This window comes from Schistocerca gregaria, chromosome 9 (assembly GCF_023897955.1).
Source record: "Schistocerca gregaria isolate iqSchGreg1 chromosome 9, iqSchGreg1.2, whole genome shotgun sequence".
Classification (NCBI taxonomy): domain Eukaryota; kingdom Metazoa; phylum Arthropoda; class Insecta; order Orthoptera; family Acrididae; genus Schistocerca; species Schistocerca gregaria.
In genome coordinates, this window is record NC_064928.1 from 182,852,644 (window position 1) to 182,875,037 (window position 22,394).

At 42.5% G+C, this 22,394-nt stretch overlaps 1 protein-coding gene across 1 annotated transcript in view; it reads left to right on the plus strand.

Moving 5' to 3' along the window:
• The first annotated feature begins 72 nt into the window (after window positions 1-72).
• Window positions 73-22,394, plus strand: part of LOC126291757 (eukaryotic translation initiation factor 5) — a 107,773-nt gene continuing 85,451 nt past the window's right edge. The window contains exons 1-2 of the mRNA XM_049985438.1: window positions 73-154; window positions 297-425. The gene's annotated coding sequence lies outside the window, so the exon portion shown is untranslated. The remainder of the gene's footprint in view (window positions 155-296; window positions 426-22,394) is intronic.

The window sequence follows — 22,394 nt, forward strand, 5'->3', positions numbered from 1 at the left end:
GGCATTTTATTCAAATAGGATTTGAGAAAAACTTAAGTGCTCAAGCACTTTAATCAACTCAGCAGTATCAGAGAATTTATGAACGTGGCCCATCGCGTGCTCGTGTTACCATCTCGAAGTTAGATTGCGTGTTATTTCTGGCTCAACCTGGAAAGTGAGTAGGAAGTGTGTTAGTGGACGTGAACGATTTTAGAAAAATAATAATATTTAAATTGGTTACGCCTCGTGCTACGTAGTAGACTGAACCTGAAGCCTTATAGTGTCAGTAGTTACTGATTAAGGTTCTTATTTTGTAGGTGTAGGTGGGTCCTAACGGATTCACCATTTAATCTCGGTACTCTGCTCCGGGTTTGCTTTTTATCGGAGTTTTCTACCGTCCCGCTGGGCGACACCATTTTATATGACTTTATTACCTACATGCGGAGGTAAGTGTCCAAAAAATTTAGTTCTTACCGTATTCAAAGACCAGTAATTACTCTTCCTGGAGGAAAGTGTGGAATACTTTAACATCAGACTAAAACTGAAGTTACTTTAATTTTATGTGCTGTCTAATTTAAAATTTTAATGATGAATATTTAATTTTGGAAATACTACAGTAGGTTATCTGGCTTTTTTTTTAAAAAAAAAAAAAGAAAGACTCCGTTGTAGTAGGCCCTATTATGTTGCCATATTGCTAAGGTTTGATCCGGAAGACTTATAGATGTGGATTTGCTAGTAACTAGCTTCAGACTCACTGTTTAGCTGTGTCGTGTGCGTTGAACTCTAAGTGGTGTTGCAGAATTTATTTTTGAGGTTAAAGTGTCATCACTTGCCACAGCCCTCTCCCTATTCTTGCAATAAATTTAGTTCAGATATTAGTTCGCCAAAGAATTCATCGTAATCTAGTTATTTTTCTATAGCTGTCTAGAGTCATACATAAAGTTCTTAAGTTGTATAATTTACATGTAGAGTTCATTTAAAAGTTTAGATGGTGCCATGCTGTTGATATAGGTATCATAAAACTGTTGTACTGTAAGGAGATTCTAAAACTGTGCATCTGTAATCAGTTAGGGCAATAGTTCTAAGTTTAGCTCTAGTCTGAAATGTAGATTTATAAATCGCCCTAACTTATGGGAAGTTTTAAGTCACTTCCTCACTTAAAATGTTTTTCCCTATATCTTCGTAAGCGATAATTTCACTGGATAAATAAAATTGCTGGCATAACTGCTGATCCACACGTCATTCTGCTTAAATGTGAGTCTAAATTGGAGTTGGCAGATTTTGCTCAAACTTACTCTATAGATTACGTGAATTACACGCAGTGTTCACCCACCACGAAGACAAAGTATAAGTATAGAAAAACTGAAAAATAAGTGGAAATCCAATGGGGCGTTAGCCCTCAATTGTAGAATGTTTGCTGAAACCAGTATTTTAAGTTTTTTCTTCGCTGTAATGCGGTGTGGGCGTGATCGACTCTTGGCACTTTGAAACTAGTTGCACAGCTGGTAGTACGCCTCGCTGCGGAGAAAGCTGTGGCCCAACGTGGAACAGGCTACTTGACACGTTGCTGCTAGCAAAGCAAGTTAGCGGCTTTCGTAAGTGCTTGATACGACTGCCCTTAGAATTTGCCTTTTGTTCTTGCAAATCCAGCCAGACATGCATGAACTGGTACAATGGTCTTCCGTAACTGGCTTGCCTTAACATACTGCCTCCTGCCCAGGCAGGAAAATTTCCTATACTGATAGATCTCATTGTAAAACAATCCGAATCATAACTGTACCCCAAAAGAAACATATCGAGAACATGGTTTCTGTGCCATGTCTGACTTTCGCTTTGACAGCGATTTAAACTTTCAAAATATATAAAGGAAACAGTGAATTAGCAGCTGTAATTAAGGAAAGACAACTGAGGAGCATGTACCTCCAACTATTGCAATATGACGCTGATTACTCAAAAGTTGATGGGTGTTTAGTGAGCCGACTGATCCCCAAAGTGAAAGACGCGTGTGAAAGCCGACCAGCTGCTAGAAGTCAGTGTTCAGTTCCGCAAGTTGGTTGCCTTTGCTGGAAGAAATGTTACACTTGTTGCATATTTTCAGTGTCTCCGTGCTGGCTTGGTGACAGAAAAGTATACTACTGCCTTCTTTCTCATAGTTTCACTTCCAAGTCACTTGGAATTATCATTTTGCATTGTGAAAGAAGTGTATAATCGTGCGCCTTGCATTGGCCTCCGCAGGTTGTCATTATTAGGTTTCGTTTCCCCGTGAACTTACTCCTTATTGGAGATCTTGACTTGTACGGAAATCTGTTTCAGACGAGGTAATATTGCCACGACAACGATTTGGATACCCCAGTGCACAGATCGTGTAGCAGACTACCTACACAAATATGCAAGAAATAAGTACCTTTTCAAATTCAAAAATCAGCTACTTATACAGTCTGCGGTTCTTTTACTCAAAGATTAAAAATTCAAACGTAAAAGGAGAGATCCTCAGCGGTGGGATCGACTTTATGAAAACATCTATATGGTGATGTAACTGAAGATCCCAGCTATCACACACTGCAGCCAGTCACCTTGACGGGCCTTCTTTATGAAAGTAATCGATGAAAATATATTCGGAATTTTACGTGAACGTAAATAGCGTTAAAATGGAAGGATTTTGAGGACTGGTAGTGGCTCGGTTAAGGACTTCCTGTGCTGACGGCTGTGGGTTTGAATCTCATCCGGTGCTTACAATGTTTTACTTTAAACCTATCGAAATGACTTTGATCATTACTTGTATTCAATTAATTGGTTTAAATGTGCGTAATTTATTTATATTCCTTTTTAACATTTTAATCGCATGGATTTTAATTTCTCGTTTTTCTTTGTCGTTCATTTTCCACTTGGAGTTTTGTGAATGTGAATTTAATTATATTTGTTATATTATTTAAATACTTGAAAATGCCGATTTGTCGGTCAAAAACCAGACGGAATAATGCATTCATATTGACTGCAATGGTGTCAGAATGTATATTTCGTTGCAAGATATAAATTTTTCGGATGGTAAGCCTCCTAAAAAGTATAAAACATAACCAAAATTCCTATTTCACTACGAAGTAAGATGAAGATTTAAACGAGAGAAGGGATTGTAAATGAAATTTAAGCAAAATGAAGAATAGGAATGTGTGCAGTAACGTGGACAAAAAAGAGTAAAACGAAGGAATTTAAACCAGAATTATACATGAGACTGATATAAATCATATAAATAAAATTTCAAGCGGAAAAAGAATGGTAGGAAGGAAAATGAGGGCAAAGAAAGAGAGAAGTTGATATGATTAAAATGTATCAAAGTAATGAAAATAAAAAATACTTAAACCAATTAAGTGGATAAAACTGATAAAAGTAATTTCGATAAAAATTTCAAAATAAGATTTGAACACACGACCTTCACGCCGAGGTGTAGCCTTTCACATTACCTTTTCAGTGTTGATAAAAACCTCATTTTTTTTATCAGACGAGGGCCCCACCAGGGGCTATAGGGTGTGATAGCTGGGATCTTATAACGTATGTCGCCATATAGGTAGTTTCACAATGTCGATCCCACCGCTCGGGACCTCTCCTCGTTAGTGTAAGTTACGTCCTTAATCGTAAAACGCCTTGCGAACTGAAAAGTCAGTCTTCTAGTGCCAGAATAGGTACGCAGTAACACACACACACACACACACACAGCAATCGGTCATTTCTAAACAGCTGCTTCAAATCTTGTGTATAGCCAGTGCAAGCTTTTAAATTAGTTAATTCAGCCAACTGAACATGACAGCGAAATCTCTCTTGACATGTTCATATAGTATCAACGGAGACAGGTCCTGTGGCAGTGAGAACTCACTTTCTGGAAATTTCCGAAGATGTCGGAGCTTGCGTCCAGGAGACGCGTGGAAACATTCTGGTCCACATACCAAGACGTCCTAAGAAAGGAAACTCCCCATCGCACACCCCTCAGATTTAGTAGGAAGTTGGCGCATTGGATAGCCCGTCAAAAACTGAACACAGATCAAACATGAAAACATGAAAACAGGAAGAAGGCTTAATGAACTGTGAAAAAAAGAAGCAAAATACAGTGATCTGTCCGAACTTATGGTGTGCAATATCGAGCAACGCTAATGATAGTTTTGTAGTGGTTGTGTGGTCACGGTGTTAGACTGTGAAGTGGAAGATCCTGGTTCAAATCTCCCCCGTGCACCATTTTTTCACAAAATTACGAACTGTCCGTTCGGTCATTGCCATGTCTGTATTTAGTTTTTTGTCATTGTCAGTTTGCAAAAGTGACGTGTAACGAAGTTGAATTTCTTCGTTATGACATAGTTCACACACACACACACACACACACACACACACACACACACACACACGCATACATACGTTTTTCATTTTTGTGAGAGGACTCTGTGGCATCTCGCCTGCTCTCGCTATCTATCACATTTACTTGCGACGATAAGATCTTCTTACCTCATGACTCATCCTGTGATAGTGAAATATATTACAACGAAGGAATTAGTCAAAACTTCCAAAACTAAACGGAAGAGGTATGTGTGGTAGCTGTGTAGAACAAGGAGGAGATACGTATGTCTATAGGTCCCATCGTTAAACGACACACACAAATTTTAATATACTAACAGAGACGTCAATGACTGGAAGATCAACTCGTAATTTTGTGAAAAATATTGGAATCGAGGGAGATTTGAACCTGGATGTCCCTTCTCGCGGGTTTAGTGATCACACACACTACATAGCTGTCATTGACGTCACTCGATATTGCACATATTAAATTTGGATAGTGCACTCTTTCTATTCTTTTTTCCACAGTTCAGTGCACTTTCTTCCTGTTTCCTGCTTGATTGACATGTGTTCAGTTGTAGACGGGCTATCCAATGGGCCATATTACCACTAAATCCGAGGGGTGCGATGGAGAGTTTCCCCTTAAGTGGTAGTTTCGTGCAAGAAAAGAAGCATTTAAAGAAACCCTTTAACGTGCCGCATTTTGATTTGTACGGTTGAAATATCTCTCTCTCTCTCTCTCTCTCTCTCTCTCTATGTCGCTACGCGGAGAAAGCGTAATCTTCCGTTGGCTTGAAAGTCTTCCCCAGAGAGGACTCGAAATGTTATTGAGTAATTGCTTTTTGATTAATATTTCATCTGATAAAAAGCTTGTCGTGAAAATCTGAACACTTATCTTTTAAGAAGCCGTCCTATGGGCCAGATGCATGTATCGTCTATCTTAAAGCAGCCGTATTTCATAAATTTAGACAATAAAGTTTGTCTTGTAATAGACAGAAGGGATGGCTTGGGAAATATAAGCATTAATGTGTGTTTGTCCTGAAATTTTCATTGGTAAACAAGGACATTTTAGCCAAAGTTTGCGGTCTTAATCGAAGAGCTCTTTGGCGAATTAATCGTACTGCATATTATATTCATAACGTCTTAATGTAGAGTATATCCAGGGAAGAATAGCCAAAGACTGAAGAACGTTGATATTGTGAAGTGCAATCTGTTTACGGACCGAAACAGCTAAAAAACTTAAATCATAGCTGGTGCCAAACGCATAAGGTGTTTTCTGCTTTTTGCAGGATCATCCATTACATTTTGTAACCTTGCTCTCTAGTTCACATGCTGCCTTTGCCGTAGAAAGAAGGGAAAGCGGTTCTGTAATTTTCACGATTTGCCTGTGTGTTCAGGTCGTAGACATTTTTCTGCGGTTGGCGCAGGTCTTTCTAACCAGTTTGCTACAGGCGCGAATAAGTCTTCGGATACCAGTCGAGAAACAATATGAAATCGTTCAAGAAAAAGATTAATTAGAACGTTCACGGTCGGATAGAGAGAAGTTGTGCTTCTGTTACTGACCTTGAACTAATTGAAGAGTTAAAGGCGTCCTGGAAACCTGGAATGTATTACTTTCAGTAATAGATTTAAAAAGTGGTCTATAAAATTTACGTCATGAAACTTAGCCATGAACTTCACGCCTGCCATCTCCGTGATGTTATTAAAAAGGCATGTGTTCTCACTGCCACGTTCTTCCGAATGTGCAGGCTTTTGTTTGTACATAAGCCAGATACATCAAGTTTTGAAGCCATTTAAATCTCTTCACTTTGAGGTCATGGTGGCACTCAAACAACTTTAGACTGATTTATCAGTGCATTGTTTTTCATTTTTAAAGCCAACTTTATTATGTACATAAATGTACTGTTTATGCATCGATTTTTACCTAAGCTGTCGAAGTTGCTTTAAAGACTGTCATTTGCATTTTAAGGTACATGAAGACGTTGTTAAAAGCGAAAAGTTGAAAAACTACAAGAATTAGCAATTTTATTAAATACCACATAATAATTTCTTATATTCTCGCCAGTTCTACAATCTACTATTGAGTTCCCCCTCGTAAGATGGAGAGAGATGAAGTAATACAGAAAATGTCGAATAAAGTAGATTAAAAGAAGACCGAGCCTATATCCAACTGCAAGACTAAAACGGCAACACAGATTTCATTTTTGAGCCACTGGAACCAGTAGGACTAGGTTGCCGTGTGTTGTCACTGCACTGGAAGCGACTGTGTGCTTTGAATGCAATCGTGACGGAGGAACTATAAGTAAGTGTGCGTACTGGCGGAGAAGCTGCTACATGCGGCGCGTGATTGACAACCTGTGGTCACGTGACCGTTGTAATTCAATAGCCGTGACGTAACTGTGCCGTGTTAACGTGCGTTCGTGCTGGTGTGACGCAGGTGCGGAATAGCGTGCGCTTTCGGAACGAATTTTTAACCTCGCGTGGCCAATATCTGGTATGCTGTGCACATTAAAATGCGATGTGCGCAAACTTAGCAGGGTTGTTTGGCGAATGCTATGGCTACATGTACATTGCACCCAAAACGCATGGTATGTAGCGCTTTTTCCATCGCTGTGATTATGAGCTGTGAAATTTTTGGATCTGAAGGCGTTTGGGAACACATGAAAAAAACTTACACAATTCAGGATGGAATGATGGCAATATTATGGGAAGAATAGTTTACTGCTCACCATATAGTGGAGGTATTGAGTTGCAGATAGGCACAACAGTGTCAAACAAGTTCCAATAAAGGCCTTTATGGCCAGAAGCAAACTTGTTGGACGTGATAATGCACCTACATTAGACCTGCTGGCAGTAGAAATCCCAAAAGTTATGGACTCACGTCAGATGTTATAAGTTACAAATTGGGACAAGAGTGGATGACTTATCCGAAACAAACCCTGAATGATAAAGGCCTACTTAAGGCGGTGAACATCACTTTGCCTCTCACAAAGAGGAGATAGTTGTTTTGCAAATAAGTGCCATAGCTACACTTTTATATGAATGCAACACGATTCTCAAGCACTCATTGCAGCCATGTTGTTGAGCTGACAGCTGAAAAAGTAATCGTTTTTGGAAATAGAAGTTCTGAAGCTTGATAAACTAGCAGCAAAGAGTGAAATGTAAATAAAATAAAAAGTGTAGCTGTGGAACTTCTATTTTCCAAAAGAAACATTTTGTCAGCTGTGGACCCACAAATAGAATACTTCTTCGAAAGTAATAGAGAAAAGCCTAATGGAGAAGTTGTAGTTTTAGGTTCCAATTGTATTTGTCATACCCAACACATTGTTGTGTACCTCAGTGCACCTGTGAAGTGGCCATGGGTGTTGGCCACATCCCTGAGGCATGTCTAGACTCCGTAGCTCTATGGTGTAGATTATGCCTTGACAAGTCATTACCACACATCCTGACTGGCAATGCAGATACAGCAGTCCAGGTTTTAACCTTCCTAAGGGAATGCAAATATTATTCCTGGATTTAAACCAGTTACTATGTGATCCAGTTTGGAAGTGGTCACCTCCTGCCACTTGGTTTGTTGGTGGGGTGGGTGATGGGGTATCTATCATTGGTGTGTGTGTGTGTGTGTGTGTGTGTGTGTGTGTGTGTGTGTGTGTGTGTGTGTGTGTGTGTGTGTCACTTACAAAGAATATAACCATGGGGTGGACCAAACATCAAATAACTTATTTCCATATGTGGAACCATCATAGAAAGTATGCAAAATAAAGCCAGGAAAAAACCCAGCTAAAGTTTCACAAAACAGTGGCAGTACCAACCTTCAGCTATGGAATGGAAACATGGGTAAGAACAAAACACCAAGGAAGTAGAATACAGGCTGAAGAACTAAGATTTCTAAGAAGAGTGCAATGGTTTACAAGAAAAGATCAAATAAGAAATGAAGATATAAGGAAAGATTTAGGATTATTCAGTATACAGGTGGGTGCAGATAAATGTAGCCAGTGTAAGTATAAAGGAAATGGAGTGAAATTACATAAATGAAGGGCTGCAATGGGCCTACCATTTATTTACAATGAAAAGTGCAGTGATAAATAAATTTATGGAAGATGTTGAAAGTGATCCCTTGCAACATAAATACACAGCTGTGCACATGTAAGCATATTCTGGTACATCCAGTGTAAAGTTATCACTAGCACCAACTTCATGGCTGATGTTGTCTTTCAGTTCCTGTGTTGTGTGTGGATTTGTTTCACAGACCTTGCTATTCAGGTGTCCCAACAGAAAGTCATGTGTTAAATCTTGCAAACATGCTGGCCATAAATGTTTGCTGACAGATTGTTCCTCAGTGAAGACATAGTGTACTTGTTTCAGGGATACATTAGACATGTGGCATGTTTCACACCTTGCTATAAGTAGTATTATCTTTAATGTTCAGTGAGGTGAGCTCAAAATGTATCAAATTTACATGTAGGTGACTGTGTTGAGGATAGTGTCAAATATTGATCCAGTGATGAGTTCCTCTTACACAGCATCAAATGAAATTTTTTCATCATGTTGTGGTTGCTGACAGTGTTAGGGGTCTCTGGTGTCCATTACCTAACGTTCTGTGAATTCACATTAGCAGAAAGATGAAACTACATGTTATCAGTCATGATGCAATGGAAATGGTCCAACAAACAGTTGTTAGCCAAAAGCCATGTGCAGTAATGTACATGTTTGTCACCCACCTGTAATAGCTCTATGACTGTCAGTGTGGCTTCATATTAACTTTTCAATATCTGCTGGCAACTCCTATTTATATGCACCAGTTGGACCTATGTACATGTAGAACTCGGTGGGCTGTGAATAATTCTTTGGCAAATCCCTGCAATAATTTCTGGTGTGTGAACTGAAGGAAGTATGTCATTTTACATTTCACACAGATCTAAAGGTGCACCAACTTTTATTCACACATTGTATTGCTCTCTGCTGGTAGTCCTCTATCTGGAGACCTGATTCCCAGAAATTTCGTGAGTTTCCTTAAGAAAACCTGCTTCCACAATTTCCCTTCGTTCGGCTATCTAGAAGTTGCTTTGCAGACTGCAAAGAGAAACATCAAACTTCACTGGTCAAATAAACTGAAATGTTGACAGAAGAATGCTATCGAATGCTCATTGCATAAAACTGCCCATTGTTGTAACGGTTTGTTTCAGAAGCCAAAATATTGCATTCACATACAAAAGGGGAGGGGCTAATTTTAACTGTGCCACCCTATATAACCTAAACGAAAAGGGAAATAGGGAAAATGAAACATGGAGACAATATGGGAGGAGAGACTCCTGGTAAAGGGTCTGTTATGAATGCACTGGAAGAAGAAATGTAGGAAGACCATCAGAGATGGAGTACTGGGTAACAGGCAATTATCTTCATACATAATGGGCTGCTGCTGCATCGTACTGGTACCATATACAACTGAGAAGTCACATACCTAGCAGATATGGCATAAACAAACCACCTAATATGTGATGATGTCATTCACTGCACACTTAAAGAAATATGGACCTACCAAGTGGGCTGCAAACATTGCAGCCTAGATGAGATGGGTTATTTTTCATAAAAATGTAGGTTTCCTTCAATGCAGAAATAAGTTTCTTGCTTTTGCACCGCTATATATTGCACGCTCATCTGAGAAAGTTTCCCCTTCAAGGAAGAGTTGTAAAGACATCAAGCATTTGCCCACATGCCTGATCATGTTTTCACACATCTTCACTCAGTTCGTTTACAACTCACGGTTTGACTGCACATTAAAATCCTTAGGCATGTGTTTTTTTTATGTCTAGTATGCAATTCTGTTCCTGTGATCGCTTAAACACAGATTTTGTGGCGAAATCTGAACAGGCGCTGCAGCACCTGTACAAGTTTCCAGTGGTGTTTGTGGTCGCTCTGATCGGGGCTTAATCTGTTATGCAACCAATTGCAAAGAGCTTGTTCTCACTTGAAAGGGAACCTCCCCATCGCACCCCCCTCAGATTTAGTTATAAGTTGGCACAGTGGATAGGCCTTGAAAAACTGAACACAGATCACTCGAGAAAACGGGAAGAAGTCATGTGGAACTATGAAAAAACAAGCAAAATATACAAACTGAGTAGTCCATGTGCAACATAGGCAACATCATGGATGGTGTAAGCTCAGGAGTGCCGTGGTCCCGTGGTTACCGTCAGCAGCTGCGGAACGAGAGGTGTTTGGTTCAGTTCTTCCCCCCAAGACTAACTTTTTATTTTCAGACAATTTTTTTTTTGCCAAGCAGCACAGGTGCACAGAGCAGTATTGTTTACGTTATCGTGTGTCAATTATCAAAGTTCAGGTACTCACACATAATCAACTTCACTGTCCAAAATTCCACAACATGTTCAGATTTGCTTGGACATATGCAGGATTTGACGGTCTACACACGGAAAGATTTGAAAACGTTAAAAACATATTTTGAAAGAGCACAGGGAAAACTGCGACTGTGAAACTTTTGCATTCGTTTGTTGCAGTTTATGTGACACTCTGATGTTTTCATTACTTTTTTGATAGTGATTATCACATCCACAAGAAAACCTAGATCGGGCAAGGTAGAAGAATCTTTTTACCCATTCGCCAAGTGTAAAAGTTAGGTGGGTCGACAACATATTGCTGTCGTGTGACGCACATGCCGTCATCAGTGTCGTATAGATCATATCAGGCATGTTTTCCTATGACCTTGCGATCAAATGTTTTCGGTTCCCATTGGAGAGGCACGTCCTTTCATCTACTAATAGCACGGTTTTGCGGTGCGGTCGCAAAACACACTAAACTACAGTGAACAAAGACGTCAATGAACGAACGGACAGATCATAAAGGGAAGATATGAACCACGGATGTCTCGTTCTGCAGCTGGTCACGCTAACCACAGGACCATGGCACTCACGTGCTGATGCTCTCCTTGATGTTGCTTATTTGCGCATGCATGGACTACTCAGTTTGTAGATTTCGCTTATTTTTTCATAGTTCCCTACAACTTCATCTTGTTTCCTCGATTGATCTGTGTTCAGTTTTTCAAGGCCTATCCACTGTGCCAACTTAAAACTAAATCAGTAAAATTAATGGTTTTGGTGGCGAAGGTTTCTGAAACGTTTCAGAGAATCTCATTGATTTTTCTGCATGGGGTCGTTCGTGAGCTCATGAATCTCTTCTTCCATTATGTAAGCAGACTCGTCGGCCATGATATGGAGGTAACAATAACAGTGCTATACGTGTGGGGGTGGTGTACAGAGTGGGGAAGAGAGGGCCGCAAGTGATGCCGGCTAGCCCAGCACAGCTGCAGGCACGGCGCCTGACGTCAACCGATGCAGCGCCACGCGGTAGTATCGATCGCTGCAGCCGACGGCACACTTCCACTGCACCGCTCCCTCGCTAATGTGGTGTGTCTCAGCGTCGGCCACGCCAGACGTTGTTCCCGTCTTAGTAGTTCCACACTGGGGTACACACCACGGGGGAAGTTTCCTGTCTGTCATATCCACGGGTCACAGGCCCTAGAAACCACGCACTGCTTTCACAAACTGCCTCCATTCCTTTTTGTGCCCGGTTCCCCCTAGTGTCTTCAGTCTGCAGGGCTGCCAGTTCTTACATCCAGTGCTGCCTTAATCACACAGTGGCGCGTGTGGCTTTCGGTTTCTCCTCAAATGCTTTCTTACCCTGTCTTTCCTCTGGCCTGCAGGCTACATGCCCTGCCCACTGAATTCTTTTGCTCTTTTATAGTATTACTGGTTATTGCGTCAAAAGGTAGATTACGTCTTTCACTCCCCCCCCCCCCCTTTCTCCATTATCTTATTAGGATTAGTCCTCATATTTCTCATTCTTCTAATATTTTTTATGCTCCTGGTTTCTGAACGGTACGTGACTGCTGGGCATATAACTGTTATACACTACTGCCATTAAAATTGCTACAACAAGAAGAAATGGAAAAGATAAACGGGTTTTCATCGGACAAATATATTGTACTAGAACTGGCATGTAATTACATTTTCACGCAATCAATACCCGGAACGATCACCTCTGGCCGTAATAAAGGCCTTGATACGCCTGGGCATTGAGTCAAACAGAGCTTGGATGGCGCGTACAGGTACAGCTGCCCATGCAGCTTCGACACGATACCACAGTTCATCAAGAGTAGTGACTGGCGTATTGTGACGAGCCAGTTGCTCGGCCACCATTGACCAGACGTTTTCAGTTGGTGACAGATTTGGAGAATGTGCTGGACAGGGCAGCAGTCGAACATTTACTGTATCCAGAAAGGCCAATACAGGACCTGTAACATGGGTCGCGCATTATCCTGCTGAAATGTAGGGTTTTGCGGGGATCGAATGAAGGGTAGAGCCACGGGACGTAACACGCCTGAAATGTAACGTCCACTGTTCAAAGTGCCGTCAGTGCGAACAAGAGGTGACAGACGTGCAACCAATGGGACCCGATACCATCATGTCGGATGATATGCCAGTATGGCAATGGCGAATACACGCTTCCAGTGTGTGTGTTCACTGCGATTTCGCCAAACACGGATGCGACCATCATTATGCTGTAAACAGAACCTTGACTCATCCGAAAAAATGACGTTTCGCCATTCGTGCACCCAGGTTCATCGTTGAGTACACCATCGCAGGCGCTCCTGTCTGTGAAGCATTGTCAAGGGTAACCGCAGCCGTGGTCTCAGAGCTGATAGTCCGTACTGCTGCAAATGTCGTCGAACTGTTCGTGCAGATGGTTGTTGTTTTGCAAACGTCCCCGTCTGTTGACTAAGGGATCGAGACGTGGCTGCACGATCCTTTACAGCCATGCGTATAAGATGCCTGTCATCTCGACTGCTAGTGATAAGAGGCCGTTGGGATCCAGCCGATTCCATATTCTGCTAACAGTCATTGGATCTCGACCAACGCGAGCAGTAGTGTCGTGATACGATAAACCGCGATAGGCTATAATCCGACCTTTATCAAAGTCGGAAACGTGATGGTACGCATTTTTCCTCCTTACACGAGGCATCACATCGTTTCACCAGGCAACGCCAGTCAACTGCTGTTTTTGTATGAGAAATCGGTTGGAAACTTTCCTCATGTCAGCACGTTGTAGGTGTTGCTACCGGCAACGTTGTGTGAATGCTCTGAAAAGTTAAATCATTTGCATATCACAGCATCATCTTCCTGTCAGTTAAATTTTGTCTGTATCACGTCATCTTCGTGGTGTCGCAATTTGAATGGCCAGTAGTGTAGATTCTTGTATTAGTATATATTGATTTCGAGCTGATCATCTTCCTGAGGGAATACATGGTTTTCATTTCCACTGGTATTCTTTCTTGATGTCCATTTTAAGCCTTTTTTGCTGGTATTTAAAGTGGTGAGCTATCCTAAACTTAAAGACACCTATCGTAATAAATTCGTGCTGCTCTTTTGTTCCTAATTGGATAAATGCTGTTTTGTCTTGACTCACCTTCAGCCCAGTCTTCTATGCGTGGTTGTCGATTTTCTGTCACTTTTCTGTAAACTTCTGGCCGTAGGTTTTGACAGTCTACCAAATAAGATAGAGGTAGATATGCAGAAGAGTTGACGTTTATGGTTGATGAAAGAAGGGCAGAGAATTGGGAGTGGCGGCAGAAGGCTGTGCTACGCGGGGCAGGTAGCCCGGCGCAGTGACGTAAGCGTTGCGCAACATCCGCGCGCAGCCGGCGGATGCCATTAGCTGAGAGATGGGCCTCTTCCCTCTGCCCCGCGCGACCAGCCGGGCACGCGCCTGAACGAAAATTCCCGTCCTCTCCCACCACTGGTTCTAGGCTGTTCTGTTAAATTACCGAGAGGGTTTTTCGCAGTCGCTACGTTATTCAGGCACAGTACGTCCGCCGTGCTGTTGACGTTAAATAGTTTCCTTTGGCTCGGCTGTGACCCAATAACGTAGGCTTCCGAAAGTAGAGGGCGCTCGTGATGCCATTGTATTGAAACCATCTCGATTAGCTGAATAGTGGCGCCACCCTTCTGACGAACAGTTCTGGAGTACAGTTAAATTATGAGCACTGGCAAAATAACCAATAACACATCTGGCCGATAATGCAAATTTATTACTATTGCATGGTTTGAAATAGCTCGATCGTATGGTGCAAGAATGAGACCCGTCCACGTGGCAAATTCGGAATAAAGTAGAGAATGCGCGTTGATTATTTGGGGCAAGAACCAAACATGTATGGGCTTTGCCTTGTTATTGCACCAAACAGTAATCATATTCCGGTATGTGATAGTAGTATCATATAATGCAGGTACTTCTGCAGTGTCATATGTGGGTATTTATTTCATCAAATTTAGTTTAGCAAATTAGGAACTGTTTCCAGATTTGGGAAGAGTTACTTCTACATGTACAGTGAGGCATGTGAGAGGAAAATGCCAAGTGAAATGATAAATTGTTCGCACAATATAAAGTCCAGTGCTTTAAAATAAGTATCTTAATAAAGCATTGTTTCATTATTTAATAAGCTATTAGTGACTTTGTGGACTAAATAAACGCTGGAAAACACCAGTTAAATTTTTCCAGTTCGTTGACAATTGTGTTAGTTAAATGTGTGCAAATGTAAGTTGTCTTGTTATTGCACCAGTACCTTCATTCTTCCTTTATATTAAATGTAATGTTTTCAGTAAAGATTCCTTCATTCGTGGTGAAATCTTTCAGAGCAGTTAGTTCAATCTTTCAAACTATTTATTATGATTTCACCTGGCCAAATGTATAGAAGAGAAATATCACTGTACGTTAGTGTTGAGAATTTAAGAGAAATTAGGTTAGCTGTAATACTACATATGTAATATGGAGGTAAGGACTTGCTCTGTTTCAGCTATAGATGAGGAAAAATGTAAGTTGGCTATGCTTCACTGTGTACACTGACAAGAACTCACCTATTCACTCTGCCACATGACTTGGACATTGGTTTCAAACATTAACACAGGAGATAAGTGTGTGCACTGTCTATTTGGGTCTAATAAGATGATGGTTAACCTCTGCAGAATAGTGCCATATAATACTTAAACTGTTGTCACTATGTTGTACATGCACTTTTGTGCTCAAAAGAATGCATCTAACACCCTACCAATTCCCACAACACTTCCCCAGCCCCTGCACAAGTTAATCAGTCCAGTAATTAGCACTGCCTCCCTAACACAGATAAGATACACACATGTGCATACACACATGTGCATACACACATGTGCATACACACATGTGCATACACACATGTGCATACACACATGTGCATACACACATGTGCATACACACATGTGCATACACACATGTGCATACACACATGTGCATACACACATTAATCATCAGTTAAAGCTGCATTCCCAAAGTGTGTGGATATGAAAGTGTGCATTTGCTGCCACCGCCGCCCCCCCCCCCCCCCCCCCCCCATTAGTCAGTCATCTAATTCATACTGACTAGAGTATCTAGAGATTTGACTCAGTTTATAGTGAAAAGTGGACTATGAAAGACTTCCTTTGTCAAAGCAGACAACATAGCGCCTTTTTGGTAGTTCTGTATTGGAACTTGCGTTGTTAAGTTTGTGGATTAGTCATAGACACCATACCAAGCTGACTTTGTAGTTCCGGGAAAAGTCCCAAACCTCCACATTTCACGTAGTTTACCATAACCATTGAGGTGTGGCTGTCACATATGGTATATAGTGCAGCATTGGGACAGTGTTGTAAATAGGATACACATTGCTAGTGCAGCTTTTATGTCAAGAAATTTGTTCATGATTAGGAAAGCTGAAAACTTAGAGTTAATTACTTTCAGAGATATTATTAGTGAACTTCAGCTGTAAAGTTCTAAATTTGTATCCTTACAATCTTCAGAGTGAACAATGTGTATCCAAACACTGGAACTGTCATCTAAAAAGTTAGAAAATCAGTTGCAATGCAGGACTTCTTTAGCGATGCTCTTTTCCTCTACAGAAAAATTACAGCCGTAATTATAAAATTAATCACTTCTGACTCAAGATGTAATGTATGGTTGGTTTCCACAGGTCTCTTGTACACTTTTGTCATCACTTTGCTCTCTGATTATTTTCTGTTGGAAACCTGAATAGCCTTATCCCTTTGTTGCAATAATTCGGTGCCAGCGTCTCATTTCGAAGTTTGACACCAGAAACTTGCCCCTTGACGAAAGCTATAAAGAAAGAAAATAGCTACCATCGCAAAGTGTCACGAAAGTGACGACGCCTTTCGCGTATAGACAGTGGCTCGAACCGAGCCCGAGACTTGGCGTGAACTGCTAGAGCTGTGCTGTCGTCAGCAGAGGAAGCCGTGGCGCGTCGGCAGGAGGGAAGAGTGCGCATGCGCAGCGTTGCCGCCCGTACCGCGCGGACAGGAATGCGGCTCGGGCGTCAGTCGGTCTTATCTACTGTCGTGGCCACGGTCCACCGAAAGCCAGGCGGACATTCTGAAGGTAGCGGAGACCACACGGCCGTGAAACGGAAGGACTAGTCACAGGGATGTAGGCTGCCACCCCCTCTTTTGAGGCCGATACCCTTCCGGAAAAGTTAAGATTTATCGTTGTGAGGTGAAACACTGCATCCCACCTCCCGTGCACTGCTTCAGGGGTCTCCGTTTTGCTCTCACATATTACTGATGTGACGAGACTTCTCCTTGCATCTACTGCGGCAGCCGCCTTCTCCATATGGGGAGTTCTTGCACCCCAGAGCCCAAGTGCCTGAACTGTTCTGGCCCACATTCTCCTCGTGCGCCATTGGCGAGACAGTGTAGTTATTTCAGCTTTGAAGTTGAGTAAACTGCCTCTTCAAATGGACATCTGCTGTCCATTGGTTTTTGCAGAGATCGTTCTACAGATACTGTAGCCCGCGGAATCTATCCTAACAGCTTTTGCCCACTGTCAGCAACTTGCTGCAGTCTTCTTTGATGTACATAAAGCTTATACCACATGGCGCCACGATGTCCTTGCTACCTTACATGACTGGGGCCTCCGTGGCCCGCTCCCGATTTTTATCCGAAACATACTTTCGTGTCGCACATTCCAGGTACAGGTTAGCATCTCCAGTAGCACCTCCCATCTGGAGCAGAATGCTTCTGCAGGGTTTCGTTTTGTGTCCCTCGTTTTAGTGGCGATCAGTGGTCTGGTGGCAGGTGCAGGACCTACATGTCCCCCTCTTACGCATTTATTTTTATTAGTCCGCGATGAACATTTCTGAACGCAGACTGCAGGGAGCAACACAAGGAGCACAATTTTGGACTCTCGTTCATTGCTATCAGTTTTCGGCTTCCAAGAACTGGTTCAGACATTTCTCTTTACCGTACAGTGCATCGCAATCCAGATCAGTAGCTTGATAGCCAGCCCCTTGATGGGGCTGATTCCCATTGTGGACATGGCTTCCCCCATCTTTGTCTAAAGCAGACATGTTGGTCTCATCTCAACGCTCTGCGGTGCTTCAGCGATTCCAGCTAGGGTGCAGACCACTCTACTCTGCTGCAGCTACAAAGCAATGTTCCAGTCCCCATCTAGATTGAGTCTTGCATACTGCTCAGCATAACCTTAGATGTTACAGATGCTGGACGCAGTACACCATTATAAGCCTCGTAGTGGAGGCCGTTCCATGTTCTGCAGCGACGACAATTGATCACTCATGTATTGAGCATCTGCTGCTCCATGGAGCACTTGAACTACCGTCTCTTCCTTCGAGTTACACAACAGTGCCCCAGGTCTGGAAGTCCCATTTGCATCTGGTCGCTCTCTACAGCCTCTTCTTCAGGCCCGCTCATGTACATCTGTGTGGTGCATCCCCTGTACACAGCTGTGTTGACTTGTCACTAGGTGAGACAGTTCCACATGAGGCCCTCTGCCACCAAATCTTCTCGATTCTCGATGTGTTTCGTGGTTCAGTAGTAGTCCATACTCATGGTCCGATCGTTGCTGGTCTGACTGGCTTCGCTTACGTTCATGCGGAATGTAATGAACTCTGCTCTTTGCCAGACGGCTGCAGTGCTTTCACTGCAGAGACGGTAGCCATGTCTCGTTCTTTTGAACATATGCATTCCTACACCAGTGAGTCCTTTCTCATCTGTAATATCTTGAGCAGTTTTTGGCCAGTGTTAACCTGGCCATTCCTTTGTCCTGAACATCTGGAATTTTGCCCTCAAGCAATGTGGATGTTCAGTGGTCTTCGTCCCGAGAAATGAACTCTGGCAGGCTGGCCTAACTGGCTACCAACAAGCTGCATCTTGAGATTGGTATTCCGGGATCAGACCTTCGATCAGTATACACCATCAAGTAATAAAGATTTGCAATACGGAATGGCATACTCTGACTTCACCAAACAATGGCGATAAAGGAGTCTAAGAGTATGTGGAGATTTTCTGGGCAGCCCTCTCGGAAGGACTTCATCGTCTTTTGAGGACTCTGCATCGGTCGTATGGCTGGCTGACAGTCTCATCTGTCGCGAGGATATTAGACTGTTTATTAAATAGGTTGAAAAAAGCTTTTTAACCTCGGAAGAACGGTACAGCTTAGCTCGTGAGAGAATTCTCAGGGAAACAAAGTTAACTCATTTTCCCAATTCTCTTTTGCTTCCTTTACTGTTTGTTCACAAGGGTACTGCACCCTATCTCAGATTTCGTCCAGATTTACAGTAGTGGCCAGAAGTAAAAGGTGACAGGATTGTGAGCTCCATATGGCTAAGAGCTTAGGAAAAATACTGTTTTCGGCCATGTGGTTAGCGCAGCAGAAAAATAGCACAGCAGTGCTCTCCAGGCCCGCATAGGCGAACCTGCTCCACACCAGCAATTCCTACTGTAATCGAGGAATGTATATCTGATGATACCTTAAAGATGGAAACCGGTCATCACAAAGAAATTAATTCTAATGCGATCTCGGCTCTGTTTATTAAATAAGTTGTAATAATAGCTCGCTGTTTTTCTTGGAACAGTGTTCGAAAAATTTTAAAACGGGTTGCTTTTTTTTATGATGTAACAGAGACTGTGTTCTTCACTTCGTGGGGAAGTGTCTCATTGTTGTGAGTCAAGGGGACAGAAGGGCTCAGGGAGGCGAGTGGAGGGATGGATGCGAGCTGGTTTGTGGGGAGAAAGAGCATAACAACAACAACAAATGAGGCTGTGTACTTGACATGGAGAGAAATCTAAGCTGGCTGAGCATCGGCTGCGTGATATTTGCGTACTGCAGTACTTAAGAGTAGGGGGAGCGTCCCTAGTTGTAGACTGGCAATATCCTGCGTAATCAAGATGTGTTGAGGGCCAGGTAAATTCCAAATCTATGTACACTTGTGGGACCAGTCTGTGACCGCGCTGAAGACCTAGAGCGCCTACATACAAATATCGTGACGATATTTTAAGCAGAATATGGAAGTTTGATGCCGAATTTGCGAAACTGCAAAACATTAGTTTAGATTAACGGGAGGAGGGGGGGGGGGATGCGCTAAGGAGGAGGGCAGTGGGATGGGCAGAGCGCCAGGGCTGCAGCGCGACCGGGCAGTATATTTAGCGTTGGCCCTACTTGGCTCCGGCTGCAGCGGCATAGCTTCTCAGCCACACTGTTGCTTGCACCGGCCTGTCATCGCTGGAAACTGCTGGGGCTTGCGCAGGCGTTCACAAATTTCCTCGCGCCGCAACAGCTCGACCGTGCTGGTTACTAGAAAAGTGCTGGCTTTCGCAGACTTTGTGCTTGTTACGAAAAACGAAGAAACGTGATAAGAGGACCAAAGAGTGGTTAAAGAAAGGAATATACTCTTACCACATTTATTCGCCGCAGAAACGCTACGAAAAGTCACATTATCGTTATTTCTCTATGAAATAACTACAATAGCTGTGCAGAAAGTAATTTAACAAAAACAGTGACGAACGCTTGCACAAGCCTTCCTTGTCTTAGTACACACGCTGAAGCATGCAGGCGCTCGAAATTTCGGGCAAGCATGCATAATCGACATGCGATCAAACGCCAGGCTGCTTGTACAGTCATGAAGCATGCGGTCGTTTATCCCACACACTCCCGCATGCTTTAACAATCATGTTTAAACATGCCTGCTTTTTGCAGTTATAAGTGTAGTCACCATCACGAAAAGACGTAAAACGGGACGAACTCGTTGACACTGTTGTGAACGAGAATGAAAAGCCTGGATTAATTGTCCGTGGCATGTGCGGTGGCTGTACATAAAGTAGCCTTTGTGCGGCATATAATGAAAGTTCTATGTTTAATACAATGTTGAAACATTTGTATTACTGCGTATACTGAGGTGACAAATCATGGGATAGCAGTATGGACATAAACAGACCGCGGTAGGATCGCGTGCACAAGGTGTAAAGACAGTGCATTGACGGAGCTGTCCTACTCACATGTGATGTGAAGAGATTTCCGACGTGATAATGACGACACGGCCGGAATTAATACTGTGAACGCGGAATGGTAGTTGCAGCTACACGCATGGGACATGACATTTCTGAAATAGTTAGGGAATTAAATATTCAGACATCCACAGTGTCAAGTGTGTGCCGAAAATCCAAAACTCCAGGGAGTACCTCTCGCCACGAATAAAGCAGTGGACGACGGCCTTCACATAACGACCGAGAGCAGCGGTGTTTGTGTAGAGTTGTCAGTGCTAACATACAAACCACACTGCTTGAAATAACGGCAGTTGTGGAGCGTAAGACGCACGTAATCAGTTAGAACATGGCGGCGAAATTCTGCTTTAGAGGGCTGTGGCAGCAGGCCATCGATGTGGAGTGCCATTGTTAACAGCACGACATTGTCTGCAGCGCCTATCCTGGGGCTTGTGACCGCATCGGTTGGACTTTAGACCACGGGAAAACCGTGGCCTGATCAGATGAGTCCAGGCTTCAGTTCGTAAGAGCTGATGGTAGGGTTAGTGTGGCGCAGATCTCACTAAGCCATAGACCAAGGTTTGTCAGCAAGGCACTGTGCAAGCTGGTGGTGGCTCCATAATGGTGTGGACTGTGTTTACATGGAATGGACAGTTCTCTGACCCTCAGCTGCTTGGGGAGCATTTGCACCCTTTCGTAGATTTCGTTACCGACAAACGATGTCACGTCGGCACACGGACCGCGCTGTCGAACGTCAGCTCAGAAACGATGCAACTTGTGCTTACGGCACGTAGGTCTCAACGTGGTATACGCGATTGCAACACGCTCCAGTGGCAGTTGTCTGCTGTATCTGGCTCGTATGTCAAATTGTTTACGGAATGGAAGGGCGTAAAATTCCTATATTACCTCTATTAAAAAGGACTTTCCTCTCTTGTTCGTATGATAGTCCGGTTTTGTCTGTTGAGTACATAAATAAAAACTTAAATATCCGTGAACATGTTATAAGGCAAAAAAGGAAAGAACCAGGCCCGCTCGATACGCATTATACATTGGCTTATATAAGTTACATTACAAATAATGCAATACTAGTTCCCCACGTAAAATGAAAATTACATCATTCTCACTTTTTATTAAAACCACAAGGCAATTCTTACTTGATCATTGTTCCTACTCAGTAGCAGTAGCTCTACAGCATGTGAATTACAAAACTTAAAAGGCAAAATACCGTTCTGCAAGTAGTGGAAGGTGTCATGTAGATTTCGCCAATGGAACATACTCCTCAGAAAGAGCGCACTCGTTTTTACATAACATCGAATATCATAGTATATACTTATTAGTGTAAAATAAGTATTAGAAACTATTAACATGCAAAGGTTAGAAAAAAATTGTTTGGAAGTAGCGGGACGCGAAGCGCTACCAGATCATAAATATAGTTGTATTTGACTCTACTTATTACGGTAGGGCGACGACGGTTCAAATATATCCTTATCTAGAGTCTTAAAATGTTCTGTAAGCGAGTATCGTACCTATATTGCTAATTGAAATTTAATTATAACAAATTGTACCAAGAACAATGCGATTTAATGGATCCTCAACATGCTGTCACCTCCAAATGGCATACTCCCATTATACGCAAGTTACAGTAATATATTTACCACGAATATGACGTTACTCGTCATTTTATAACAGCGAATCATAGAATTAAGGCCGGGTTTAAGATAGCTCCTCAGGTTG